Source organism: Manis javanica, chromosome 11 (genome assembly GCF_040802235.1).
Source record: "Manis javanica isolate MJ-LG chromosome 11, MJ_LKY, whole genome shotgun sequence".
Lineage (NCBI taxonomy): Eukaryota > Metazoa > Chordata > Mammalia > Pholidota > Manidae > Manis > Manis javanica.
Window position 1 is genome coordinate 12,891,282 of NC_133166.1, and position 27,643 is coordinate 12,918,924.

At 44.1% G+C, this 27,643-nt stretch overlaps 1 long non-coding RNA gene across 2 annotated transcripts in view; it reads right to left on the reverse strand.

Moving 5' to 3' along the window:
• The window catches only part of LOC140844360 (uncharacterized), an 80,177-nt gene that overhangs the window by 36,354 nt on the left and 16,180 nt on the right, over nucleotides 1-27,643 (reverse strand). Inside the window, exon 1 of one of the 2 annotated variants that reach the window (XR_012122524.1) lies at nucleotides 3,206-3,459. The exons of the other annotated variant lie outside the window; for it this stretch is intronic. This is a non-coding gene — a long non-coding RNA (uncharacterized lncRNA). Of the gene's footprint in view, nucleotides 1-3,205; nucleotides 3,460-27,643 lie in introns of those variants that run through there. 2 annotated transcript variants of the gene reach the window in all.

Genomic DNA, 27,643 nt, shown 5'->3' on the forward strand with positions numbered 1-27,643 from the left:
TGTAGGCAGTTGATCAGAAAGACAAGTAATAGGTAATAACCTGGGCTTGTGACTGGCACCTAAAGTCAGGGGCAATCTTATAGGACTGAGCCCTTAACCTGTGGAACCTAATGCTAGCCCCAGATAGATAGTGACAGAACTGAGTTTAATTGTAGGACACCAATTTCATACTTGTTGGTGTAGGAAAACCACACACACACACATACACACACACACACACACACAACTGGAATGGGTTCTCAAAACATTTTATGAAGGAACTTACCCAAGATCACATAGTAAGTAACTTGTAGAAGCTGAATTTCAACTCAGATATACCCAATTATAACTCCTCCACAGAAATCTCAGGCCTGTAAAGAACTGGCAAAAATGTGTTTCTCTCTACCTTGCTATTTCTGCCTTAAGCAAGGTAGAGAGAAACAGATTCTCCAGCTTAGTAAGCCTTATCATCTTTATTACTTTAGTAAGCCTTCCATCTGTATCAGTGTTTTGGCTACATGTGACCCAAAATAACAATAGCTTAACTAGTGGACACTATTTTTCTTTCACATAAGAAAGTCCCAGAGGTAGGTAGCTTAGGGCTAGCCTGGCAATTTCAGAATGATCCATGCCCCAAACAGGTGTCTCCTCTGCCATTCTTATGGTGCATCCCTCATCCTCAGGGTCCACGTGCTTGCTAGAATTCCAGCCATCCTGCCAAAGTTCCCAGCAACAAGATGGAGGAAGGAATGGAGAAGAGTGTACTTCCTTCCAATAGAAGACCTCCTGGAATTACTATTATAGCATATCCATTTATACATACCTGACCAAAGTTAGTCACACCTAGCTGTCACACCTAGCACAAGGGAGGCCCAGGACCATATCATTGAACAGGGCATTCTGTTACTGAGGAGGAAGGGCAAGCAACTACCATGCTGATCACACTGTCCTTCAAGGCTCAGCATTAGTTTCATCTCTTCTTTGAAGCTCTTCTGACCATCAAAACCCAGTGTGATCTCACCTTCCTCTGAACTCTTATCACACTTACCAATGTGGCTTTTAGTATGAACTGTATTAGCTTCTGTATTACTGATGTGCCAGATATAATAAACAGAAGGATGATAGTGGGACAGAGAGTATCTGGGTCATGAAAATGGATATAAGTATGGATATGAACAGATGTAGATGTAAATAAAGATTAAATATAGATTTTCAGATGGGTAGTTCTGTGTTAAGGAAAAAAGTACAGACTTCAGAGTCAAAACAGATCCAAATGTATAGGTTAATTAACTAACTTTCAATTTTCTAATCTGTAAAATGAAGATCATAACTGTACCCATCCAAAAAGGTTTTGGGTAAATAAAAGAACACATGCAAAGGACCTAACACTATGCCAGACCCATAGTACATACTCATAAAATATTGGCCACTCTTATTTCTCTTTCATTCCTCACAATGGCCCTATGGGATTGATACTATCATGCTCACTTTTAAAAAGAGGAAACTGGCTCAGAGAAGAGAGAGAGCTTACCTAAGGTAACAATACGGTGGAACTACTGAAACATGCACTCAAGCCTGACCTCAAATTCTGAGCTCTTCCTTCAAGACCCCTGTCTTCTGCCTTTTTTCACCCCTAGTATGTCTAGTACATAAAAGGCTTTCTACCACTGTTTCCTATAACAAAAGCAAATAAATCAGCTGTCATTCCATCTTTTGCTTTAAGGCCTTCTAGACTGTTAGCTCCAAGGCATATTGAAATACAGGGGAAAATATTTTAAATTTTCAGGCAGCATAAGGATCATTTTCCATATGAAATCCCTACATGGTGGAAAATCTGATTAGAAAAAATTTATTTAGAAAGAAATTCGCTCAAGGTAGCTGTTTCGACTACCAGAGAAATAATAAGGAAAAGCTGATGTATCTAAAGTAAAACAGAGAGCTGCTCTCCTTTGGAGAAGAAATGTAGCATTCCAAGCTGCTTACTTCATTTGCTCCAGGTAGAAAATCATTTGAGTCTCTTTCTCACTAAGAATCAAGATACCTTTCATAAGCAATGACTCCATTTTGAGAGATAACTTCCCTTGAGAAAGAAGATTCGGTATACCCACATTTATTTCCAAAATCTAAGAGATATGCTCAATCCATTGTAACTGATAACTAAAGCAAGAGGTTACTCAAATGGCACTGAGCTGTGCTCAGGGGCAATCAGACTTCCTTTACAGTCCTCCTCTTTCTTAATGTGGAAAAGGCACAGATTCAGTGCCAAAGCTCCTCAGCTCTAGTTCCCTACATTGCTATGTGATGGGTGCCTTTCTATGTAAGCCACTTCCCTCTTAGTGTTTCAATTTTAGCTTCAGTAAAATGAGGGATTTGGGCTATCTGGCCATTTAGGTCTCTTCTAACTGAAACAATATTTCATAAATCTGGGATTAATTTTGGGCATTTGCAAAGGACTGAGTAAAGCATATTCAGTGTTACAGGTCACATTCTAATTTGTTTTGTCTGCCCATTTGAAAAAGGCACCTTTTCCTCCTCATTGTTTTTCACCTTTGAGGGGGTGATCTCATGATTTACATATACTCTGTAAAGAATATCGCATACTGTCAACATGTTGAGGAATATTTTTTCTTAATCTAACATCTGTATAGCATTTTACACTCTCCCAAGAAATTTCACTGTCATTATCTCACTTTTCACCATTAAACCCTGAAACTGGAACAATATTGCTGATGCAGTGGAAAAAGCATGTATTTGGGAAACAAAGAGCCTGAAGCCAAATTCCAGCTCAACCATTTATAAGTCAAGAAAAAAAAATAAGGAGTTTCTTAACTCTCAGAACCTTCCACTTTCCTTATCTGCAAAACTGGGAAGATATAACAATGAACTGAGGTTCTTGTATAAAATACCTACACCCTAACAGCTGCTTTTCCCCTTTATCTCGCAAGGATTCAAGAAAGCTGGAGAGTCAGGAGATTCTTCAAAGGTTAAGAGCTGCCCAGGGCAGCATCAAACAAGGAGGTAAGGGATCAACTTAAATGTAAGACACCTGCAAAAAGTGCTTTGGTTTCCTCAGTTTTGTTTTTTGAAAGACAAGGAATGGGTGCATATTACGGGTGGAGGGAATGAGGAAAGTGTGAGTCTGCATAAGGGAGCTCAGCTTCTCTAGAACATTGGGGCAACACAGTCACCAATCCTTGCATTCATGGAACATTGATTGAGCACTTACTGTTTGCAGAAAGACCTGCCTCTGGCGAGGGAAAAAGCCAGTAAAAGTGAGTGAGGACGTAATACATCCACTTGGTCTCTGAGAGATCCTACTGGCTGAGACTGCACCTGGGTGGGTGGGAGAGAGGTTGAGGTTCAGGAGGATGGACTGGAAGGCTAATCAGATGCAAACTTATAGGATGCAAATTTCCTACTCACCAAATGGTACAAACATTTTGGTTGTTTTCTCAAACAATGGACTTGAAACCATTTTAAATTCTGGCTTTCTCATTTACTTATTATCTACATGAAAAAAGACAAATTTCTTAAATTCCCTTCCTCAATTCCATCATCTGTATAATGGAAATAATATTTCCTATCTTTCATGGTTATTGTGAGATTAAGTTAAAGTATATAAAGGCTCTTACATTCAAAATTTAACCTGATTAATTATTTCTATTATAGAAATGTTTTTATTGAATTTGCCAAAGTATCAGCTCTCGAAGAGCATTGAAATATTACTTAATTTAGGGTGTTCAATCTACAGAAATTCTATTTACACATGGCATTCCAGGAACACATTTATCCTTTGAAAGGAGACCTGCTAGCATATTTGTAGTTCTCCACCTGTTCCTGAAGGTCAGATTGTTGCTATGCTGGATGGGAGAGATGGAGAGGAGGGAAAAAAGGGAGGAAACGGTTAAATCATTAAATTATATGTTTCATGGAAATCATTTGAATCATATGGTGACACCAAACCTTTCTCAGTTTTCCTTTGATTTTTCTCTTTATAGCTCTAGTCACCTCACACAAACCAATTAAACTTCATAAACTCTTGAGGGATTACATGTTCCCAGCTCAGCCTCACTCAGAATTTCAAATGAGATGCCATCTTCTCAGAGAATACTCAATTGTTCCTTTATCAACTCCTTTGATTTCCTAATGTCAGTCATTCGGGCAGTCTTTATTAGGTGATTTCTATTCTTGGTGGGTAGTACAAAGAAGATAAAAAGATAAATCATTCAGGTGTAGAATTAACAGTCTGGGCTCTTTGCAAAGCCTCCTGCAAAAAGAGCTTTGTATATGTTCCGTACAGTGAAAACCACCTAACAGTTTACAAATCACTTTGCAGTTTTTAAGGTGCTTTCACAGACAGTATAGTTTTTAATCCTCTAAAGAACCCTTGAATGTATTATAATTTGTATTTGCATATTTATTGCTCAGAAAAGGTTTGTGACCTCGGAAGATGCAGAATTAGTAAGAGGCAGAATTGTAGCTTCAACCTAGGTCTCTCTGGTTAGTGGTCCAGGTCTGCTAAAACACAGTGGTCTGAAACCCTGAGCCTAAGAAACTTTAATGGAAAGACAAGATATCCTAAATTTACTTAAAGCCCTTTAGCAACTGATGCAGATGTGTGAGCTGTATCTTCTCTAGAGCAAATGAAAAGTAGACTTCCTAAATTATCATAAAATATAGGTGCAGTTTGGAAATGTGTTTGTCTACTTCACCACTACAAAATGTTTTAAAGGCCTAAAAATACGCATTCATTTAACACATGCTTATTGGGCGACCAGTAAGAGCCCCGCACTATTGTTTGCATTAGGAATATGACAGTGAACAAAATATAACCCTCACGCTTGGAAAGCTTACACTCTAGAGGGGGAAGATGAGCAGAAAACAGAAACAAACAAATATATAAGATGGTGATAATTACTGCTGAGAAAAACAAAGCAGGAAAAAGGATTGTGGGGTGCAGGGAAGCTAAAGTCAGTCAATACAGACCTCCATAAAACATAACTTTGGAAATACTGTGGGTTCAAATCCACACTCCACCAGTTAGTAGCTCTGAGTTTTGAGGAGGCATTTAACTAACCAATACAAGCCTCTGTTTTGTCATCTGAAAGGAAAGGAGCAACACACAGCAGCAATTCACTGGAGAGTTCCGCTTTATTAGGGAAAGGTGCTGGGTTATATAGGAAGGGGCATGAATTGATTGAGGTGTCACTTCTACGGGGCTGGTGGCTGTTGGCTAGGTGCTGGGATTGGGAGGGGGGCGAGAGGTGATTGGGCTTCAGGTGGCACCGGCGGGAACTGAGGACCCCGAAGAGAAGCCGGAAGTTTGCCATCTTACTGGTGGGGACCCTTCATTCCCCCCTTTCTCCTCTATGGGTTTGCGGACATTGCTTTCTCTCTGGCTGCTTCCTGCTGAACAGGGGCGGAGAAGGGAGTGAGGGCTTGAGGATTGGGAGGAAAGGGTTGATAGGACTCCCCACAGTAAGGACGAGTAGATGTGGACTTCTTCAGGTTGGAAATCAATGAAGGTTCCCTGTAACCATAGGTTGAGGACCTGTTGATTCCAATGGTGCCAAGAGGATATGGGTGTCAGGAGCCAGGCGTCTGCGGCCATTGTTTCCAGGAACAGTTTCTAGTGGAGAGAGGGGTCCATCTCAGCATGTGGTGAGGAGGTCACGTGAGGGTGAGGGATCTTCTGTGGCCAGAAGCTGGTAGTTCCTGAGTAAAAGCTGGTTGAAAGCTTGATTAGAGATTTTTCTGACTTGGGATTTGATGAACTTTATTATACAGGGTAAGAAGAGACAGACGAGAAGAATGACTATTATGCGGCCTGCAATGGGCCAGAGCCAGGTGAGGAGGGGGTTTGTTAGTATTGAAGAGAATGGGTTGGAATTGGAAGCAGAGTGGAGGCTGGAGGCAAGGTCAGTGAGTTTGGTGATGTCAGTTTCTACAATGCCGGATTCGTTGATGTAATAGCAGCACTCTTCCTGGAGGAAGACGCAGGTGCCGCCCTTCTCGGCTGTAAGCAGATCTAGGGCCCACCGGTTTTGAAGGGTGACTTTAGCTAGCAAAGTGACCTGTCTTTGGAGAGAGGCTAGGGAATCGGCAGTGGATGTCAGGGCTCCCTCAAGTTTGGCGTCGAGATCTCTAACTGCCCATAGAGAGTGACCCAAGGCTCCTCCCGAAAACCCCACCCCAATGGCTGAGGTGATTAAAGAGATACCGACCATGATGGGAAGGAAAGCAGCCCTTTTTGTGCGCGAGGGCAAGGGAGGTTGGAGCTCAAGGAATTCTGCCATGCTGTAAAGTGTAAGCTGTGGGATTAGGGTGACGAGAATGCAGGGTGTATCGAAGTTGAGAGGCAGTGAGTTGAAAAGGCTGCCATTACACCAAAAGAAGTGTCCTGGTTGCGTAAAAGTCTTAGAGCCGGAGGTAGGGGTGTAGATAGAGAGGCAGTGAAGTGCACTGGAGGAGGGTGGAGTTGGGCCTACACAGTGGTGGATGGTGAGATTATCTGCGTATTCTGGTTCCCATAGGGGTATGTCTGCCAGGGGACGGAGGGGTTGTCCTTCTGCATGGAAGGAGTAGTTGGAAATATTGAGGGGCACGGCGGCCAGCAGTGGGCGCTGTAGTGATGCACACAAGAAACAATTGGCGGTGTTGAGGGTGTGGTTGAGAAAGATGGTGGTGTCTTGAATGAGCTGTAACCAAGAGTAGGAGGAATAAGAAGATGAAGAGGTGCCATCAAGAGTTTGGATAATGACTTTCGGAATGTCTGATATCTGATGCAACTTGAGAGATCTGGGAGCGAGAGGGAACATACTCTCGAGAGATATGAAGGGTACCGTGGGGGGTCGAGGACCCCTTGTAGTAAACTGAGGCTGTTACTCCAGAGCCCATCGAGAGTCCCAGGGATCTGGGATTGATAAGGAGAATGAGCCGTTAGGATATTTCATGAAACCGTTGGAGGAGTAATACTGTGGGTACTGGAAGTCACCCATGTAGTGAATGGTGCAAGACCAGTAGGGGCATCCCCCGTAGGTGTCTGGCCGTTGCCTGCAATAGGCTTGTCTTTGGTCATAGAGGAAGCAGAGGTAGGGAGAATAAAGGTAGCTGTAAATGAATACTTTGGTGGAGGGAGGAAAGTGGAGGTACAAAGGCTCAGAGCAGCCTTTCAGAGGGCAGTCTGATGTGGCAATGAGGGCAGTAACTTTTGTTTGATGCTGTGTGTAAGTCTGCTTGACTTTGAATTGCCATACAAAGGAGGATGGGGCGGCAGAGAAGACAATAGGAATGAGGGAAAAAAGCGAGAGAGCAGTAAAGGAGGAAAAGGTCATGATTTGGGTATGGATGGCAAAAGGGGTGCATGGGAGATGCGGAGCTTCAAGGGATCAGTGGGATGAGGCGTGGTAGAGTAGACAGCGTCTTGGGCTGTATCCGAAGGACTCTGGATTGTGACTGATGGGTCTTGGGTGTCCAGAGAAGGTGGGTCTTGGGTATTTGGTTTCAACCTGGAGATATGAATCCAAGGGGTGACAGAGTTATCAGGCAGTGAGAGCTTGGCGGCAGAGGGGGTGCAGAGAATAACTGGGTGTGGACCTTCCCATTTTGGGGTGAGAGAGGGCTGATCCTCTGGTGGCTTATAAAACACTAGTTGGCCAGGCTGTAAGACAGGAGGATTTTGGGAGGCGGATGGATCAGGAAGGAGCTAATCCTGATATTTCCACAATTCAGTGCGGAGGAGAGAGAGTAGTGGAAGGGCTATATTGGGAGGAATTGGTCCTTTGTGGGAAGGGAGCCCCGGGGGTAGAATCGGGCGGCCGTACATGATCTCAAAGGGCGACAAGAAGGAAGGTTTCCTTGGGAGGGCTTGAATGCGGAGTAGAGCTAAGGGAAGTAAACGAACCCAGTCAAGGTGTAGTTCTAGAGATAGTTTGGTCAGGATGTCTTTTAGAGTCCTATTGGCTCTTTCTACTTTTCCTGAAGCTTGTGGTCAATAAGGACAATGTAAATGCCAGGGGAGCGAGAGCGACTTGGAGAGGTTCTGGATAATTTGGGCAGTGAACTCAGGGCCATTATCTGATTGGAGGGAAGTGGGCATCCTGAACCTAGGAAAGATCTGGGTGAGGAGGATAGAGGCACCTACGGACGCTCGTTTGTTAGTGGTGGGGAAAGCTTCGACCCATCCTGAAAATGTATCTACTAGCACGAGTAGGTATCTGGTACGTTGTACAGGGGGCATGTTAGTGAAGTCTATTTGCCAATCTGCAGCGGGGACATTAGCCCTTACTTGATGAGCTGGGAAGGGTCGGGCTTTGAGGGGGGTATTAGGGTTAGTGCGTTGGCAGATGGTGCACTTGCAGGTGATTTGGTTAAGTAGGGTTTTGTCTTCGGGAGAGAGAGGAAAAAAAGATTGTAAAAAATGGATCAAGGATTGGGGGCTGGGATGGAACAGGTCATGTAAGAGGCGGAAGAGAGATTCTTTGTCCTGAGAGCAGAGGGTGTCTTGTGATAAGGCTAAAACCGCAAGGGCAGACGGATTGTTGTCTGGTGCATTTTCTGATAGGGCAACTGACCAGGCTACTCTGTCGGCTTTGTTGTTACCTCTTGCAATGGGGGAGTCATCTTTTTGATGTGATTTGCAGTGGACTATGCCTAGTCGGTGTGGGAGTTGTGAAGCCTCTAGAAGTTTAGTAATTAAGGCTGAATTAGTTATGGAATTCCCTTTTGTGGTGAGGAGGCCTCATTCTTTCCATACTGCCCCGTGGGACAAGAGAATGTGGAATACGTACTTGAAGTCAGTGTACAATGTGAGAGACGTGTCCCGGGCCAGAGTGCAAGCTCTGGTGGCTGCAATGAGTTCAGCCTGCTGATTGGTTGTACCGGGGGGTAGGGCTCGTGCCTCAAGGACATCTTTGAGGGAGACTACTGCGTATCCTGCATAGTGGGTGCCCTCATGTTTAAAGGAGGACCCATCAGTAAACCAGATGAGGTCAGAGTGTGAGAGGGCTCCTTCAGAGATCGTGGAGTGGCACGGAAGGAAGTTGTGAAGGGCTTCCAGGCAATCATGTGAGGAAGTATGAGGAGAGTAGGGCAGAGGAAGAAGAGTGGCCGGATTCAGGGGCGGGCAGGGGAGGAAAGAAATGTTTGGATTTTGGAGGAAAGAGGACAGTAAGGTCAGGAGTCTGGAGGGAGGGAGAGTCTGTAAACTTTTGTAGGTTAAGAGATCTTTTAGGTGATGTGGGGACAGAATGGTAAGGGGCGCTCCGAATGTTAGTTTATGAGCTTCTTTCTGCAAGAGCTGTCCAGCGGCTAATGCCTGTAGGCAGGGGGCCCATCCCCAAACTGTGGGGTCTAATTGCTTGGAGAGATAAGCTACTGGGGCAAAGGATGGGCCATAATATTGGCCTAGGACTCCTAGAGCTTGACTGGACCTCTCATGAATGTATAATGAGAAGGGTTTTGACAAATCAGGGAGATGGAGAGCTGGAGCTTCTACAAGGGCTTGGCGGAGCTTAATGAAGGAGTGTCGGGGTGAGGATGATAATGGTTCTTCAGGGGGGCCCTTGCTGAGGTCATATAGGGGTCTTGCCAACAGGGAGAAGTTAGGGATCTACGCTCTAAAATACCCAGCCATGCCTAGAAAGGAAAAGATTTCTGTCTTGGTTTTGGGAACGGGCAGGTCAGAGAGGAGTCGTTTTCTGTCTAAGGTAATGGACTTTCTTTGTTGAGACAGAAGGAATCCAAGGTAAGTGACAGAAGGGGAAGAGATTTGAGCTTTGACGGGGGATACTCGGTAACCTCTGGAAGCTAGAAGGTTAAGTAGAGACGCAGTGTCAAGTTGAGACTGTTCCCACGAGGGACTGCAGAGCAGAAGATAATCTACATATTGTAATAAAGTGGACTCGGGGTGATCATGGTGAAACTGTTTGAGGTCTTGAGCTAGGACTTGTCCAAAAATATGGGGACTATCTCGGAAGCCTTGTGGTAAAACTGCCCAAGTAAGTTGTACAGAATGTCTGGTGTATGGGTCCGTCCAGGTGAAGGCAAAAAAATCTTGGGAGGAGGGGTCTAGAGGGATAGAAAAAAATGCGTCCTTAAGATCTAGGAAGGAGAAGTGGGATGCAGAAGCAGGGATCTGCGATAAAAGGGTGTATGGATTTGGAACTAAGGGATGGATAGGGACAACGGCTATGTTGATGAGGTGAAGGTCTTGGACAAGGCGGAAAGATCCGTTGTTTTTTTTAACAGCTAATATGGGGGTATTAAATGGGGAGTGAGTGGGTCTGAGGTAGTTTTTGTTTAAGAGATCTTGAATGATGGGTTGGAGGCCTATGAGGGCTGAAGTGGTTAGGGGGTATTGGGCCTGACAGATATACTGAGAGGGGTCACGTAATTTGATAGAGGCAGGGGGACATAGGGCCATGGAGGGGCTTGTAATGTCCCAAACTTTGGGATTTACAGGGTGTATAAGGGTGGAACCGGAGCTTTCATTGGGTAGAGGGGGGTTGTCGGCTATGAGGGCCATCAGAAAGGGAGTACTGGGGTCTGTGGGATTGGATATAGTTATGGAAACGTGGAGGAGGGAAAGGATGTCCCATCCTAGTAAAGGGATGGGACACTGGGGCATAACTAGGAAGGACTGGGAGAAAGGTATGGGACTGTCTAGGATTGTGCATAAAAGGGGGGGGGGTTTAATGGGAAAATCTGTTTACCTCCTACCCCGACTATAGAAGTAATGGCTGGCATGGTAGGGCCCCGGTATTCTCGCAAGACTGAGAAGGTGGCTCCTGTATCTAGGAGGAAGGAGATGGGGCGACCGTCTACTGTTAAAGTAACCCTGGGCTCCTGTTTGGTGATGGAAATGGTCGGGCGAGAAGTCCCCGGGCCCCATCAATCTTCTTCTGCCAGCCCCACTACGGCGGGCTTAGGATGGGGGTTGTTCGTCCAGCCTCCCCTTCGGGTGGTTGGGCAATCAGACCCCCAGTGGCCCTTTTTGTGGCATCTGGGGCATGGGGTGGTAGGAGATCTGGGGGAGGGGCACGCCCTTGACCAATGTCCCTCTTTCCCGCACTTGAAACAAGCTCCTGGGGGTTGGGGGGGCTTGTCTGTAGAGGGGCGCCCAGGTTGTGGTTTTATCAGCTGGGCCAACATCTGGAAATTGGCCTGATCAGCTTTTTGTTTACGGCGTTCTTTCTCCTCCTCCCGGTTATGGAAGACTTTAAAGGCCACTGTTAGGATCTCAGTCTGTGGGGTAGCGGGTCCCTGTTCTAACTTTTTGAGTTTAGCTTTAATGTCGGGGTAGCTTTGAGCTAGGAAGTATGTCATAAGGACCTGTCTTCCTTCAGGTGTTTCTGGGTCCAGGCTGGTATACTGTAATAGGGCTTGAGTGAGTCTATCTAAGAACTTGGAGGGGGTTTCATCTCTCTTTTGAATTATGTCTTGGAGCTTTTGAAAATTGACTACTTTAGGAGCTGCCTTTTTTAGACCTGCTATTAAGCAGGAGGCAAAAATATCTCGAGAGTGGAGACCCACGGCGGTGTTATAATCCCAGTGTGGGTCTTGTTCGGGGACAGCAGTGGGACCAGGGGGACAGGTGGGGTCAGTCCTGTGGGTTTCGGTAGCATGCGTTTGGGCGAAGTCCCAAGCTCATTTACGCTCCTCAGGGAGGGAAGTATTGGCCAGGAGCATGAAAATGTCATGATGCATGAGGCTGTAAGACTGGAGGGTCCATTGAAACTCCCTGATGTATGTCGTGGGATCAGTGGAAAAGGAACCTAGGTGTTTCTCTAGTTGGGCTAAATCTCCTAAGGAGAAAGGGACGTGAATACGCACGATGCCTTCGGATCCTGCTACTTCCCGGAGCGGGGCGATAATTTTGGGAGGCCCTTGGGACCGAGTCTGAGGGGGACTGAAGGGTTCTGGCTCAGTCTGTGCGGGGGAAACAGGTGATGGGGGCAAAGCCGCGATAATTTTGGGAGGCCCTCGGGACCGAATCTGAGGGGGCAAAGACGGACGAGGCTCTTGGAACTTAGTTAGAGGGGGGCTGAAAGGCTCAGGCTCGATTTGCGGGAGGGGGGAAGGTGAGGGGGACGGAGGAGGAGGGGGTGAGGTGCCGGAAGAGATGGTGGAGGAGGGGGAAGGGAGAGGATGGGAGGCTTCTGCGGGGGTGGAGGCCGCGGCGATAGAGGAAGGGGGAGGGGCTGTTGTAGGAGAAGAAGGGGAAGGGAGAGGACGGGAGGCTTCTGCTGCGGGGAAAGAGGCAGCGGTGGCGGCGGTAGAGGAAGGGGGAGGGGCTGTTGTAGGAGAAGAAGGGGAAGGGAGAGGACAGGAGGCTTCTGCGGGGGCCGCGGCTTGCAGGCTAGGAGAACTTGGGAGGGGGCGAGGAGAGGAGGAGGCGGAAAGCTTCGATATAGGGAATCTCCTTCCATTTTTTCAGGTGCTGGCAGTAGTTAAAAAGATTGCAAGTGATGTTAGGATCAAGAGTTCCCCCTGCGGGCTATTGCTTGTTATTGTCTAGGGGGTATGTCGGCCAATCTTGGGAGCAATATTTACGGAGAAGTTTTGGTTTTATATCAGGCGTCAGGGAGAGGGTAGCCAGATGCTTAAGCAGGCATTCAAGAGGTGAACTTTCAGGGAGGGATGAGGAGGCTCCCATGGCTGAAGGACAGAGAAGGAGACAAACAGGGGAAGACGAACGGAGATCCTCGGACTGGAAGCAGACCGCAAGGAGACAAAGGGCGTCCCCGATGATCCTTGGTGGTCTGCGGAAACTCATATACGAGTCGGAATTTCTTAGGAAGTGTGGGTCGTCACCCAAACTTCCCTAAGAAGGCAGAGTGCCGGAGTCACCGAGGTACCTAGCGCTAGGTGTTTTTGGCGGACGGAGCAGAAGGAGGGGGGGAAAAGGGAGCGTTCTCATCCACAAAGGAGTCACCTCGTTTATGGCTGTTGGAGGGGGGTGCCTGAGAGTCGGCCGCAGCCTGAAGGCCTGAGGCGGGGATTTATGACTGTCGGAGGAGGGGCCTGAGCGTCCGCCGCAGCCGTAAAGGCTTGAGGCGTGGATTTATGGCTGTTGGAGGAGGGGCCTGAGGGTCCGCCGCAGCCGTGAAGGCCTGAGGCGGGGAGAGTTCCCTCCTCATCCCTGAGCGTCAGGGCCTTGCCGGACGATCACGGTCAATGGCACTGCGATAGCTCGGGGAAGAGTGGCCCACTCTGGGGGGAAAACTTACCTAAAGGCCAGAGAGGAGTGGTGAGTGTGATGAGCCAGCGCCGGAAAAAGAGGACGAGGGCAAGCTGCTGCTGGTGTCGGGGGGAAGACAGGGCCCAGTTGGGGTGTCCCGTCTCCCGGGTTTTGGCACCAATGAAAGGAAAGGAGCGACACATAGCAGCAATTCACCGGAGAGTTCCGCTTTATTAGGGAAAGGTGCTGGGTTATATAGGAAGGGGCATGAATTGATTGAGGTGTCACTTCTACGGGGCTGGTGGCTGTTGGCTAGGTGCTGGGATTGGGAGGGCGGCGAGAAGTGATTGGGCTTCAGGTGGCGCCGGCGGGAACTGAGGACCCCGAAGAGAGGCCGGAAGTTTGCCATCTTACTGGTGGGGACCCTTCATCATCCATAAGGCCTCACAGGGTCACTGGGATACTCAGGAACGAAGGTAACATTTTTGTCAGGCAGTCCCATCTGGGAAGGTCTCCCTGCTGCCCAGGTGAGCACTCAGCCTGGGAGAGTGTTCTTGAATCTGATGGAGAAGGAATTCACAAGCAGGTCGAGCAGGTACAAGCAAACAGTAGTTTAACAAAGTGAAAGTACACACTCAAGGAAGGAGCACAGGCACTTTCGACAGGTGAGCAGCTATTCATTAAAGTGAAAACGAGTACATGCTCAAACGAGTGTGGGCATGCTCCAGAGGTGGGCACCACTGTGAGGTTCAGGTTGGGTGGTCTTATAGCTGGACTTTAGGCAGGGGGTGGAAGAGTCATCAGGATTGGTGAGGTTTTCTCAGAATAGGAAGAGGATCTCGGGGGGAAAAGGGGCCATGCTCTCTTTTTGTCCTGATGTGGGCAGCCTTGAACTGTCATGGCACCAAGGGTATGATTTTTTAGTATGATAATGAGCATATAATGAGCTTTGGGGTAACTGTAGGTTATTTTTGTTCTATCCCAAATCTAGCTGGTTTGAACTGGTTAGAAACTGCATTCTGTTTCGCCATCAGTTATTTTCCTAAAATCTGGCTGTTTTGTTTTCATTTAACCTGTTCTGCTGGCTGGCCCCATGAACTGGCCTCAAGGTTTTCTTGACTTGCCCAGGGCTTGGCTCTTTTCCTGAACTACACTGCCTGTGTCTATGTCTCCTGCACAGAGAAGGCCCTCAGTACACATAGGCGCCCTCCCCATCTCCTCTTCAGCATTGTTTAAAAAGATAAACTGCTGCATATGTAGAGAACTTTTCCTTTCTTCCCTTCCAGGTTCTTTGGCTGGTCTAATAATTAAATTGATGTATGATAGATTAACAGGAGAAAAATAAGTTTAATTTCAGACATATGAGAGCTCATAAAAAATGAGACTGGAAGTGACCAAAGCAAACAGCTTTTACACCTTCTAGACAAAGAAACAATGTATTTGTGAAGAGTTGACCAGACAGAGAAGTTTAGGCTTGGGGTAGCAAACTAATGAAGTAACAGGTTTATTTATACAGACTTCCTGGCCCCGAATGCCCTAATTCTGGCAATAAGGACACCTCCTACCCTCCAAGAGCAGGTGGGTACCCTCCACATGGGGAATATATTTCCTGCTCTCAGGGAGACAGAGGAGGCTCAGAGTGTCCTTCTTGCATTTGCTCTTTCTGAAGTAACTTTAGCTCAAAATAATCAATAGACCAAACGGGCATATTTTGGGGTATCTTGCCTTCAACCTCATATTAAAAGCTTTAAGAGTTTACTTGAGGAAAAATCAGTTCTAATTGGACAATGCCACTCTGGCAGTTGTAGGAGCACTTCACTGACAGGAGCCAGAGGAAAAATGTATACAGACAGAGAAAGTGTGGAGACAAAGAAAATTATTTGAGACTACAGCTTAAAGGATAGTTGGCTGACTGGTCTTCTTACTGTTTTGGTTTTGTAGCCTTGAGGCATTTACAAACAGCTTTTCATTTGCTTAGCTTAGGTAGGCCACCATGGCCTTAGAGCCACAGCAGCCTAATGGCCTCCTTGCTTAATTGACTTAACAGCATCCACCACCCTGCTGCCCACAGATTCCAGACTTTCTATAGCTTCCTCCCTTTCAACCTGCCTTTCCCCAGTTCCTAAAAATAGCATGCTCCCAAATTAGTATATATTCCCCCCTTCCTTTCTTTGAGAACATTTTTAAAAAAGAAAAGAAAATTCAAATAATAAAACAATCATGTATTTCCCACTCAGGATTAACAAATTTCATAATTTTTTTAAATAAACAAAATATTACAGATAAACAAAGTCACTTGTGTCCCCCTCTATACCCATCTGCCCCACAGGCAATCATTATGAATTTGGTGTTAATCCTTCCAGTTCATTATTAATACTTTCACTAATAGGTAGGATCCTATGAAGTTGCTCACTTCAACCATTTCTGACTTACAAAAATAGCAACTTCATATAGCTCAACCTACTGCCTGTATATGAATCCACATTATCATGAGCTTTTATATGTTTATGAACATAAATAGTATACTATGCTTATCATTCTGCAACTTGTCACTCAACATTTTTGTTTTTGAGTTCCATCCATGTTACATGTAGATCTAGCTCCTTTTAACAGCTGGTCTGTAGATATTTAGACATTTCCTTCTTGGTATATATTTAGATTGCTTCCAATTTTTCACTATTACAACTACTTCTGTATGCATAAGGGTGTAAAACTTTCTCTAGGGTTTATATCTCAATTAGAATAACTGAGTTGTAAATTTTACAATTTCAGTATCTTCAGATTGTCCCAATCTGTATCAGCTGTGAAAAAAGTTCATATTTTCTTCAAATTTAACCAACACTCATTGTCAGATTTTATTGTTTCAATCTGATGGGTATGAAAGGGTATCCTATTTTAATTTTCATTTTGCTGATTAGTAGTGAGACTGAGAATAATTTCATATGCTCACACTCATTCTGTATTTCCTTCCAATCTTTTTCAGTTTTGTAAAAAGAAAAAGCAGTTTGTCTTACTGATACGAGTAATTTTTTACTCTTGTCATTTATCCAGGTTGGATATTGCAAATTTCTTCTTGTATTCTGCTTGTCTTCAAACTTTTTTTATGTATCCTTTTTTCATACAAAAGTACTACACTTTATTAATAGAGTCTTATTTTTACCATCCAACTTGGGTCCGGCAAGACTGGGGACCAGTGAATTAATTGATAATAGATTAACAAGAGAAAACATGTTTGTTTATATGCACACCAGGGAGTTGCTCAATAATAATTAAGGTTAAGGTTTAAGTACTAATTCAGCAAATGGACAGGGCTGGTTGTGGGTTTCAGTGGGAAACTATGGAAAGTACTATTGGGCTTTTTGATGCTAATGGTGAGCCATTTGTCTTCATGCCAGCTGAATTTGCAGGAAATTACCTCTAGGGGGTTTAAAGGGAGCTGTACTTTCCAAGGCTTTGCTGTAGTCAAATAAAGTAAGTTCAGGTAAGATTTCTTTCTGCATCTTCTGTAACCCAAATATTTTTATTTCAAAATAATCTTTATACCAACTGTGGGGATCTGAGTGGGTCCCCACTCAATTATAAGTTATACTTTTAGTGCCTTGTCTAAGAAATGTTTCCCCATCTGAGTTCTTAAAGATATTTTGAATTTTCTGCTAATAATTTTAGCAGTTTGACTATAATGTACCTAGATGTTTAGGTCTGGTCACTTTTTAGATCTTTGAGTCAACGTTTTCATCAAATTGTCTATTATTTATTGTAAGTCCAGGAAGAGGAAATCCCGGGGCAAAATACCTCTAAAACCGAAATCAGTCAAAGGGAGAAATAAAGTTTAAAACCCATTTATTTATTACAAACTGCAGTCTGGGGCCATTTCTCTCCCCTGCTCCAGCAGAAGCAAAACCGGCCCTCCCCCTCACCTCACAGGTTCATATAAGCCCTCTGTTGCCCAAGTAATTACCAATTGATATGGAGATGAAATTTTCTCCACCCCTGAGGAATGCCTATTGATATCCAGATGCACTCGAGCCATACTTCTCTCTACCCCTGAAACCAGGCAAGATATTCTGGAAATATTACAATTTTACCCACATTCCTACAAATTTTTTTTTTCTGACCCATTCTCACTCTTCTCTTTTAAGGAGTCTAATTGTGTTTATGTTAACAATTTGATATTGTTCAACAGATGGCTAAAGCTCTGTTACATTTTTTAATTAAGCTTTTTATTTGAGGTAATTGTAGATTCACATGCTAGGCTGTATGGTGGTTACATGTTTGATTTTATAAGAAATTATCAAACTGTTTTCCAAAGTAGCTGTACCATCTTACATCCCACAAGCACTGTATGGTCATCCAGTCTCTCCAAATTATCGCCGTCCTCTGGTGGTGTCACTTTTTAAATGTATTTTAGCCATTCTGATAGGAGAGTAGTGGTATCTCATTGTAATTTTAATTTGCTTTCCTTGATGGCTAATGATGCTAAATATCTTTTCATGTGTTCATTTGCCAGCAAGGACCTGGGGCCTCACTCCAAACACCTATAGGTAACTGAATGTTGTCAACAACCGCAGGAGTGAGTTACAGAGGAACTTCCCATCTCAAAGGTCCAGCCTTGAGATGATTGTGACCCAGTCAAAACCTTTCTATTTTGCAATCTTGTAAGAGACCCTGAGATGGTGGACCTACAGAAGTCAGTGGATGTGTTTTAAGATGCTAAGTTTTGGGGTAAGTTGTTAAGCAGCCATAGATAACCAATAAACTTCTCTTCCTTGATCATATTTTATTCACATTTTGATATAAAAAAGCCAACCAAATCTCTGAACTCAATTATGAATTTATTAGACTAGATACCTGAAATGTTGATTTCAACATCTTTACCTGTTTTCATCTCCAAGTAGTGATCTGTATGACTCAAAGAGATGTTGAGGGAACTCATATCAGTCTAAGAAACTTTCATCATAAATAAGGCATATTATTTTTACATAAAAGTAATACAGGTACATGGTTTATAAACATATGGAGTACACAGAATTAAAAGCAAAAGATGTCTTTCTTGCTAGTCCCAGTATTATTCACTAGAAATAATGACTATTAACACATTTTTAGTCTTTCAAGGAAATAAATTTCTCACACATATACCACATATGTGCCTTTTCTATGCACGCAAAGGGGAATAAACTATTAATACTGTTATATTAACTTTTTTCACCTATTTCACCTGGAGATCTTTCCCTGACAGCCTATACATACCTATCTTAATGGTTATTATTTTGTTATCTGTTGTGTGATTGTACCACAATTTAACTAGTTCCTTGCTTTTGGACCTTTACATTGCTTACCTTCTTTTTTAAACTATTAAAAGTAGTGCTGCAATGATTTTTGTATGTGAATAAGTCCATAGAAAGGTTCTTCAATGAAACTAAGGCTTAAAGCATGTATATTTGCAGCTTTTAAAAATATAATGGTTACTGTTTAAATTGCTGGAACAATTTACAACTCCACTGTCAGTATATGAAATGCTTTTTTTTACCCACCGTCACCAACACTGGGTATTATTAAACTTTTAAATTTTGACCTGTCTCATTAATGAAAATCATAAAGAATTTTTCTAGAAACAATTTGAGTTTTGGATGGCTTTTCACCAGATGCTTTTCTTTCTCAGTGTTTTTTTCTAAGCACCTCTAGTTAAATCAACACATACCTCAAGACATCTTACTTACAGATTTTTCTGGTGATTCTTGGATTTTCACTTCAGAGTCAACATGTAGTCCATGACACAGAAATACTTCTCACAAAAAAATGGCTTAGGACCAGATTGTAACCCATTTTACTGTGGGTGAACTCCCTCTTACAGCAAGTGTGAGATATCTTAAGTAGTCATTTTCAGTGGGTGATACTCCCTGTAACGAAACTCAAGGTCAGGGAAAAAACATTCTACGATCAGAAATCGACAAGACATGTGGGGGAAAGTCATTAGAAACACATTAGATAACAAAGCGAAAGACTTCAGAATGTTGATTATGTTCAAGATCCTCTATTTTCTTTTCAATGTGTTTAAACACAACAGGTTTTTATCTTCTATTCCTCATCTTGTTCTTAGAGAAAAGACTCGTATCTCTGAAAACAAAAACATTTCTTACATACGCTTAACATGAACTCTTCCCCATTAAAAAAAAAAGAAAGAAAACAATGGGATTGGATAAAAGGGAAGGGTTAAGGAAAGAAAATATGGAAAATCAAGGGAAAAAAAGGAAGATAGCTCACATTTTTTGGAGTACCTATTATTTGACACATGCTTTACATACATTACTCTTTGAATCTTCACAGCACCCCCCTGAGATAAATCTTATTGCCTCTGTATTAATTTGCTAGGGCTGCCTTAACAAGATACCACAGACTGGGTGACTTAAACAATAGAAAATCATTTTCTCAAAGTTCTGCAACCACTGAAGAAGTCTGAGATCAAGGGGTCAGCAGAGTTGGTTTCTTCTGAGGCTGTTCTCCTTGGCTTGTCTATGGCCGTCTTCTCCTTGTGTCCTCACATAGACTTCCCTCTGTACCTGTCTGTGTCCTAATTTCCTCTTATTATAAGGATACCTGTTGTGGGTAAAATTGCAACATTTTCAGAGTCTCTCACCTGGTCTTAGTGTATTCTCCATATCAATAGGTGTTCCCTAGGGGTGGAGAGCAGTAGTTCATCTCCATATCAATAGGTAATTACAAGGGGGAGTGAGGGCATATCTGGACCGAAGAGGTTGGGTGGGGGCCCTTCTTCTGCACCCGGGTAGCAGAGAGACACAGGCGAGCAGAAGTGGACGACTGCTTGTAAGCAATAAATGTTTTTCCCACTTTATTTCTCCCTTTAACTAACTTGAGTTTCAAAGGTATTTTGTCCCGAGATTTCCAACACCCCCACTCCTGCCCAGAGTTATACCAGTCAGACTGGATTAGGGCTCCCCATAACAACCTCATTTTAATTTCAATTTGATATCTCTTTAAAGACCCTAGCTCCAAAAAAAGTAACATTCTGAGTACTAGGCATTAGGATTTCAATATAGGAATTTGTGGGGGGCACACAATATAGCCCATAATAGTCTCTATTTTGTCTATAAGAAAATAGAGGCTCAGAGACATTCAGTCATGCCTCAAAGTTTACTCAGCTGGAAATTGTCAGAGCTGAGACTGGAATCCAAGACGTCCTATCATCTTTCCACAAAACCAAGCTTTCTCTTTTAAAGGCAGTTACAAAATGTAAAAGGAGTAGAGTCTGAAGTTTAAAATCAATTATTAAAAGCCAAAACACAGGTATTATCATATCATGACTGTATTCATCAACATTCTTAGTTGCAAACAACAAAAAGCAATCTGGGTTAATTTAAGCAACAAAGAAATTTAATAGAAGGATCGGATAGCTCACAGTCCTAACAAGAAAGTTTAGCAATAAGGATCTGTCTATGAGCAGGGGTAACACCATCCTGTCAAATTGGCCATGTTGACCAATGAATCACCCTTACACTCCCTTTCTTTGACACACAAGTACTCCTTAGATCAATATACAGCTTGAAACAATTAACATTGTTCCCTGGGGCAGGACTCCTTGCTCTGTTCCAGCGATAATATTCAGACATCAGCCTCTGCTCCACTGAGTGCACAAGTGGCCGCCCTGCATACAGACCCTTCCCCTTGCCTCTGTGAAGTGGCCTCCCTAATCACAAAACAGTGCAGAGATCTTGTGAGTCTTGCAGTTGCCCAGGACAAGCTTCTCCATAGGTAAGAATCCCCTCAATAAACCTCTACGGAATTCAAGCTGGATTCGTCAGCCCCTTTCTTTGGTCTCAAAACCCCTTCAGCTTTCGGAGCTTGTTTAGCTCATACCTCCTCCAAGTGGAACAGGATCAGAAAATACAGCAGGACCAAAGATAACTAAAGCAGCTAAAACTATAATCAAATTAGTCAAGTTGGTGCTATGCACACTGCCAACACCAGTGGTATTAGACCCTAGCTGTTAACACTGCACTGTGGCTGCCAAACACTATACAATTCAGAGGTCCCTGTTGCCACCACCCCGGGGTGAGTTCAGAATTCCCCTACTTTTATTACTTACTTAAGCTTCACAGTTCTAAGCATCTGGTTAGCCCAGCCTAAGCCATATCCATGTCTGGCTGCCAGAGAACTGGGAGCAGGAGAATCTGCCACCTCAGCTTGTTAGGGTCCTGGCTTCCGAGGCTTCTCCAGAGAACAAACTACACAGGCATAGAGATGTAAATACAGGCAAAGTCTTTATTCAGCCAGCAAGCTGGGGTCGACAGCACCTCCCCTGACACGCAGGCCGAGTCCGAGCTGCCGACCCCCAGGCAACTTTAGGTATTGCTTATATAGGATTTTCACAGCGTCACACCAAAGCCCGCGCATTTCTACAACCAATAATTTTTAAACACATTCTATATTGTAATCTTTCAGGAAACAGTCCAGCTGCTTGACCGCTTCAATTGCTATCTCTTGCTTACCCAAGCATGTCTATGTGACTTATCACGGATCACGCCCCCAGGCTGTTGCCCACCTCTAGTTATCTAACTTAAAGCAGGCGCATTTCTGAGCTTAGCCTCGGGTTGTTTATTCAAAACTGGATGGCCCATGCTGAGAACAAAGCACACAGGCAGTTAGGTTAAATGATGTTATTAGTCCTCTTTCCTGACTCTTGATGCCCCCTGCCCTCCTTTACAAGCTTTCAATCCAGGGATTAAGGAGAGGAATGTTTAGATGTGAGACTGCATAAATGTCATAAGTATGCACTACAGGGATTTAACCTGCACATTTTTAGCAACAGCCAACTGACCAGAGACCACACATTGCTTCTATAGGCACTCTACAAAGGAATACGAGTGCCAGGTTTGATCTTGGTAGGTGACACCAATCACACTGCCATACTCAGAGAGTGAACATACACACTACACCCTGAAGGGTGATGTAGAGGCCAGTGTGCCTGTATAGAGAGTATATATTCCCAAATCTGTACACTTATCCAATCTAACACTCCAGAAATATATATATTTTTGGAAGCCATGTATAACACCATGAAAAGTGCAATCTGTCTTAAAGTAGAAATTCATTCATTAATTGACAGGCATTTATTCAACACGCATAGTAGGCACTAGGAATAAAAACACCAGCATGACACAGCCTTTGCTCAGGAATTAGCCACAGTCTGATGAGGGAGGGGTACATGATGTGAGGTGGAATTCAAATGTTACAGACAAGGTCCAAGTGAAAGGCTTAGGGACTTCACTGGAGGGGAGGATGTGCAAGTGGCAGGCTTACAGACGGCTGTGCCAGGAAGGCAGTTATTGAACTGCTCCTTTTGTTCTGGCCTACACTCCAAAGCTATAGAAAGAAGTCGAATTTACCCTTCTTTCCCCATGAAAATATTTAGAATATTTCCCCTCATGTTTTTTGATACTTCAGATAGTGAATCATGGACTGTCAGTTCTTTGAAGGCTGGAAACAGATCATCTAATTCAGACACCTTGAAAGAATCTAGCACATCTAGTCTCAGAAAACATTTTTCCAACCAGACAGAGTTTTATACACAAATTAAATCTCTTCCCCCCTTGGACCTCAGTTTTCTTCATTATAAAATAAAAGGTATAGACTAGACCAGGAGATTTCTGAAAGGCCAGTCTCAGGTGAGGTTTCTACTAGTGCCAACAATCTTTGACTCCACCTTGCATACTCTTTAAGAATATTCAATTTCTCAGTTCAATTCAAGCCACTCAAATTTTTGCAAATTGATTTATTATAAACTTATGGATCCCAGCTGTTGAATTCAGTAAATGGCTGACTTCCTTCTGTCTGGAGCAGCTAAGGCTGTGTCTGTGGAATGTCAAAATAACCACTGAGCTCTTTGAAACAGCTTATCAGTGCTGATTGAAGGGAGGGCAGCCAATTCCCCAATCTGAAGAGAACAGTAAGTTCAGTTAAAATGCTTACTCCTCTGACCTCAGGCAGATACAAATCTCCTTTGAGGATCTTTAGTGTCCTCAAAGGCAACAGGCTCAACATGCCCTCTAATCACAAGAAATGGAAATTTTGGTAGAGATGCGTTCCTTGAGATCATTTATATAAAAGCACTTTGCAACTATAACATGCCATCAGAATGTGACTTAGTATATTATTGCTCATAGAGATGGTGCTGTAGAAAAAATGTGGAAAAATATATGGCAAACTGTTAGCAGTGTTTATATCTAAAAGGTGAGATTAAAAGGTACTGTTAGATTTGCATTTCTATCGTGTTTGAATATAACAGTCGATACTAATTTTTTACCAGAAAACCAATTAAAAGGAAAAGATAAATAATGTGACCCTCTCTGTGCATAGTATTGCTTTGTAAAAATTTTAACAACCCCTTGTCCCTGGGCAGAGAGTTACTTGAAGTCCTGACGTCACCATATACTAGAAGCTTGGTGACAGCCCAACCCCCTAGCAGTTCTAAACTCACTCCTTTATGTGTAAAATGAGGATAAAGCTGTCCACCTCCCAGAGCCAGTAAGAAAACTTATGAGGTGAATCTGAAAATACAACAGTCTAAATTGAATCAAGGCAGTACTATTATCTTACAGGATCTTTCCCGTAATGGGATGTTTTGAGCTGGATTCCTTATCTCCCAATTTATGAATGATACAACAAAGGCCCAGATGGTTTAAGTAAATGGTTTCAGACAACAAGGTTAGTTAGCCCAGAGGTTTCTTTTCTATTTGCATATTTTTAGACATATATTTTTATGCATCTGTTTGTTTGCCTGGGGCTAGGGTATCACTTGCATACCATTTTCTTATACAACCCAAAAAAAGAATACAAGTATAAAAGAAAGACTCAGTTAACAAATCTATCATTAACAAAAGGAAAGAACCATGAATCCAAGCCCTGCTGAAAACTGCCAAATGTAATTTTCCCCCAGCTTTATTTATCTTCATAAAGCAATTAAGCAGAAGGCAGAAAAGATGAGAGAAAAATAGCTCCTTTCAATCTGACACAAGCTCTGTTCTTTGCATTGTCTCTTCCCTTCCCCCACCCCTTCAGCTGCAGCATCTAGAAATGCCTGTGAATTCTTGACATATTGGGGCTCTGTCTCCTATTTCACAGTTCCTGCAACTACAGATAGTGCACAGATTTTCACTGTGAATGACAGAACCATGCAGGGAGGTGGCTGGGGGCCTCAGCCACCTCCTGCATTCAGAAGGGAACTGTTCAGAGTTACTCTTCACTACTGCAGGCAGGCATGGCTGGCGCTGCCACCGGCCAGCTGTTCGACCTTGGACAAAGCAGTTAACTTTTCTGAGCCTCTATTTTCTTATCTGTAGAATAGGTATGTTGATAGCTATTTCATAGAGCTGTGGCAGGGATTGAATGAAACAACACACATAGGATTAAATGAAATGAATAGTAAGGTACCTAGCATGGGGTTTGGCATATGGTAGGTGCTCAAAAACTGCTTGCTGCCTATTGAAGCCTTGTGGTATAAAGGCTGAATCCCTGGACCCTGATCCAGGCAGCCTGGGACTGAATCCTGGCTCTGCCATTTACTAGTGTGTTCCTCCTCTATAGAGTGGGGATAATGATAGTACCTGAATTATAATTGTCAGTCAGTGTTTGTTAAATAATGTGCAAAGAGCTCACACACTATCTAAACTGCCAGGTGGGAAGTAAGGAAGGAGAGGGAACCATCCCAGCCACATCCTTCAAAGCACAGCTGTTCTAACGATACAACGGCATCCCCCTCACTTCTCTCTGAATCCATTTCTATTCCTCTTGGCAACTCTTTGCTCCCCACTCTCTCCTCTGTCAGCCTCATGGCATCCATCACTGACTTTTCTGTGCCTGTCCCTACCTACTGTCCCCTGCATTCAAATTCCTCGGCAGAAAAGGCTTGATTGGTATAATTGCTTACTTTCCCCTGGCTTCTCTTCCCTAAGGCACAGATCTCAGGCTGGCCACCTCAGAAGCCACCAGCCTCCTTTACATTAATTAATGTGACTGCAGTGGCAAAGTCACATGATTCAAAGCCCAGCAAGGAAGGTTGCTGTAGGAGTGGTGAACATTTTGAATTTGAATTAAGGTTTTGTAATAATCATAGTCATAGCAACAACTGAATCCAATCCTCTTATTTGGTAGATGGGGAACCGAGCTCCAAACTGAGGAGTGAGCTGCCCAATGTCATATACTGTGGTAAAAGGTAGAGTCAAATCAAGTCTCCCAACCCCTAGTTCAGGCGCATTCCCCTCCTCCAGAATCCCACAGCTTCCTCAAACATCGTTGATCCCCAGTAAAGACTAAGCATGTGGACAGTCACATCTCAGACAGCAGTAGTGCAGTGACGGCCTTCAAGGAGCTCGCATTCTGCTGGGGAAGACAGACAAGCAAAGGAGACAATTGGGTAGGCAATGTTCTAGAGCAGTCTATACAGTGTGAGGAAACTCAAAGGCAAGGGAGTTCAGCCCCTGTGGCAGTCGGGGGCCTGCCCAGAGCCAGGATCACTGGAGCTGGGCCCAGCAGGGTGAGTAGGAGATTATCAGAATGACGAGATGGGGAATCTCAGGCAGAAGGAGAAGCGTGGGCAAAGGCAGGGGACTGTGAGCCAGGGTGGCACATGCAACTTCCATCAGTCACGTCTGCTCAGTTCACATATACCTCTGACAGCAATTTTTAGAGGTGAGGACCTCTACTGAAGCTTTGAAAAAAAAATACCCTTGACATTTAGGGAAATAAGTCTGTTTCAGATTTTATCAATTTATATATATATGTTTTATTGAATTATATAATAACAATAGCAACTGCAACAGGAATGAACAGCTTAGGGTCAAAGAGAACTGACTCTTGGCAAGCAACAGCTAATAACTAGTGCCTCAGTAGTGGCAATGAACGTCTACATGCAGCGCAGAGAGTGTGAGAGTGTCCTCTTCCCGGCAAGAACCATGCCTCCCATATGTCCCCATCACAACACTCCCGAGGGGAACAGAGAGCCTCAGTTTACTTGGCACGGCAGTACCGTGAAGTTTAGTTAAGGGAACTTCTACCACAACAACCAAGGACACATGGATGCCCTTGGGGTCTTTGGAGGGAAAGATGAACAGACTAGATACAATTGCACTGCCAGCGTGACCAGGGCTGGGTAACAAAAACAGACATTTCAAGCAACATGGGGCAGAGAGAATGAATAGTGCCATAAGAGCCAGGGAGACTCATGCCTCAACCTGGAGAAACACAAGTACTGAGCAGGAATTCTATAAATGTGTGGTGACTGGTTAACATATTTCCTGTTCGCTGTGTGTGTCAGCCCACCCTGGGGAGCCTCCGGGGTCTTCTGTGTTCCTGCAGCATGGCGACCTATAACTGCTATGTCAGGAGTCACAGTAACTTCACTCTGTGCTCACTTGTTGACATCCATGCTGCACTAAAGGCACCAGGAACCAACACAAACATAAGGCTCATAATCATTTGAGGAATGAGTGAATGACAACTTACAGAACATTTGTACAATCATCATCTTACTTGATCTTCCCCCCAGAACGCTGTCAGGAAGAGCAGGCTTTATTATACCCATTTTATAGATGAGAAAATGGCCTCAGAGAAGACAAAGCAGCAGCTAGCCTATGTGACAAGGCCTTTTCTCAGAGTAGAACTTCAATCTCAGATCTCCTTCTCAGGGAAAAATAAAATGAGGAAAGTATCACCACTCCGCATAGAAGAGGAGACAGAGATCTTTGGCCTGGCTCCCTGGCTTTGTGAACAAGGACAGCAAGTCCTAGATATAGTCAGTGGCAGAATGGAGGCCTGAACCCAGGTCCCCCAACTCCCAGCCCAGTACCCCAGCTGCTCAGCTCGCAGAGCCTCTCACTGCCTATCTGTGGGTTATCTGGTTGATCTGGATGCTCGTGCTGCCAGAGTGACACAGTGAAGGAAATGATAATAAAAGACTGGGACAACAGGCAGCACGGCACCTACCCTGCTGTCAGCTGTGCCTAGAGCAGGAAGGCCAGGTGTGCACAACCCACCTGTGCCAGGTACTGTTCAGCCCAGGCAGCTGTGGGATGCCCTGATGCCAAAGGAGCCAGGTTCCCCTGCCTAGCTTTCTCCTGTGGGGATCTTAGCAGCCTTTCCTTCACTTAAAAAGAGAGAGAGAATTAAGTTTATTCTCTGACCACCTCACCCATATTGCATTAGCAGGTATTTGTCCCAATAATGGAAAAACCAGGATCAGGGCTTTAGCCAGGAGTAGCTTGTGAGTTTGAGAGGCATGAGAGGCTGCAGCCCAGCACAGAGTCCAGGCTTCTGCCACCTCCCCAGCTCCGATATGTATCCCGCCCTGTAACACATGCCGCTGAGACCCCAGCTCTGAATCCACCAACTGCTACAATGCATAGATTCCCAACCCCTGCAGCTTTCTACATGCGTCCCTCCTCTCCTCCACCTGTAGGCTTTCTCCGGGACATA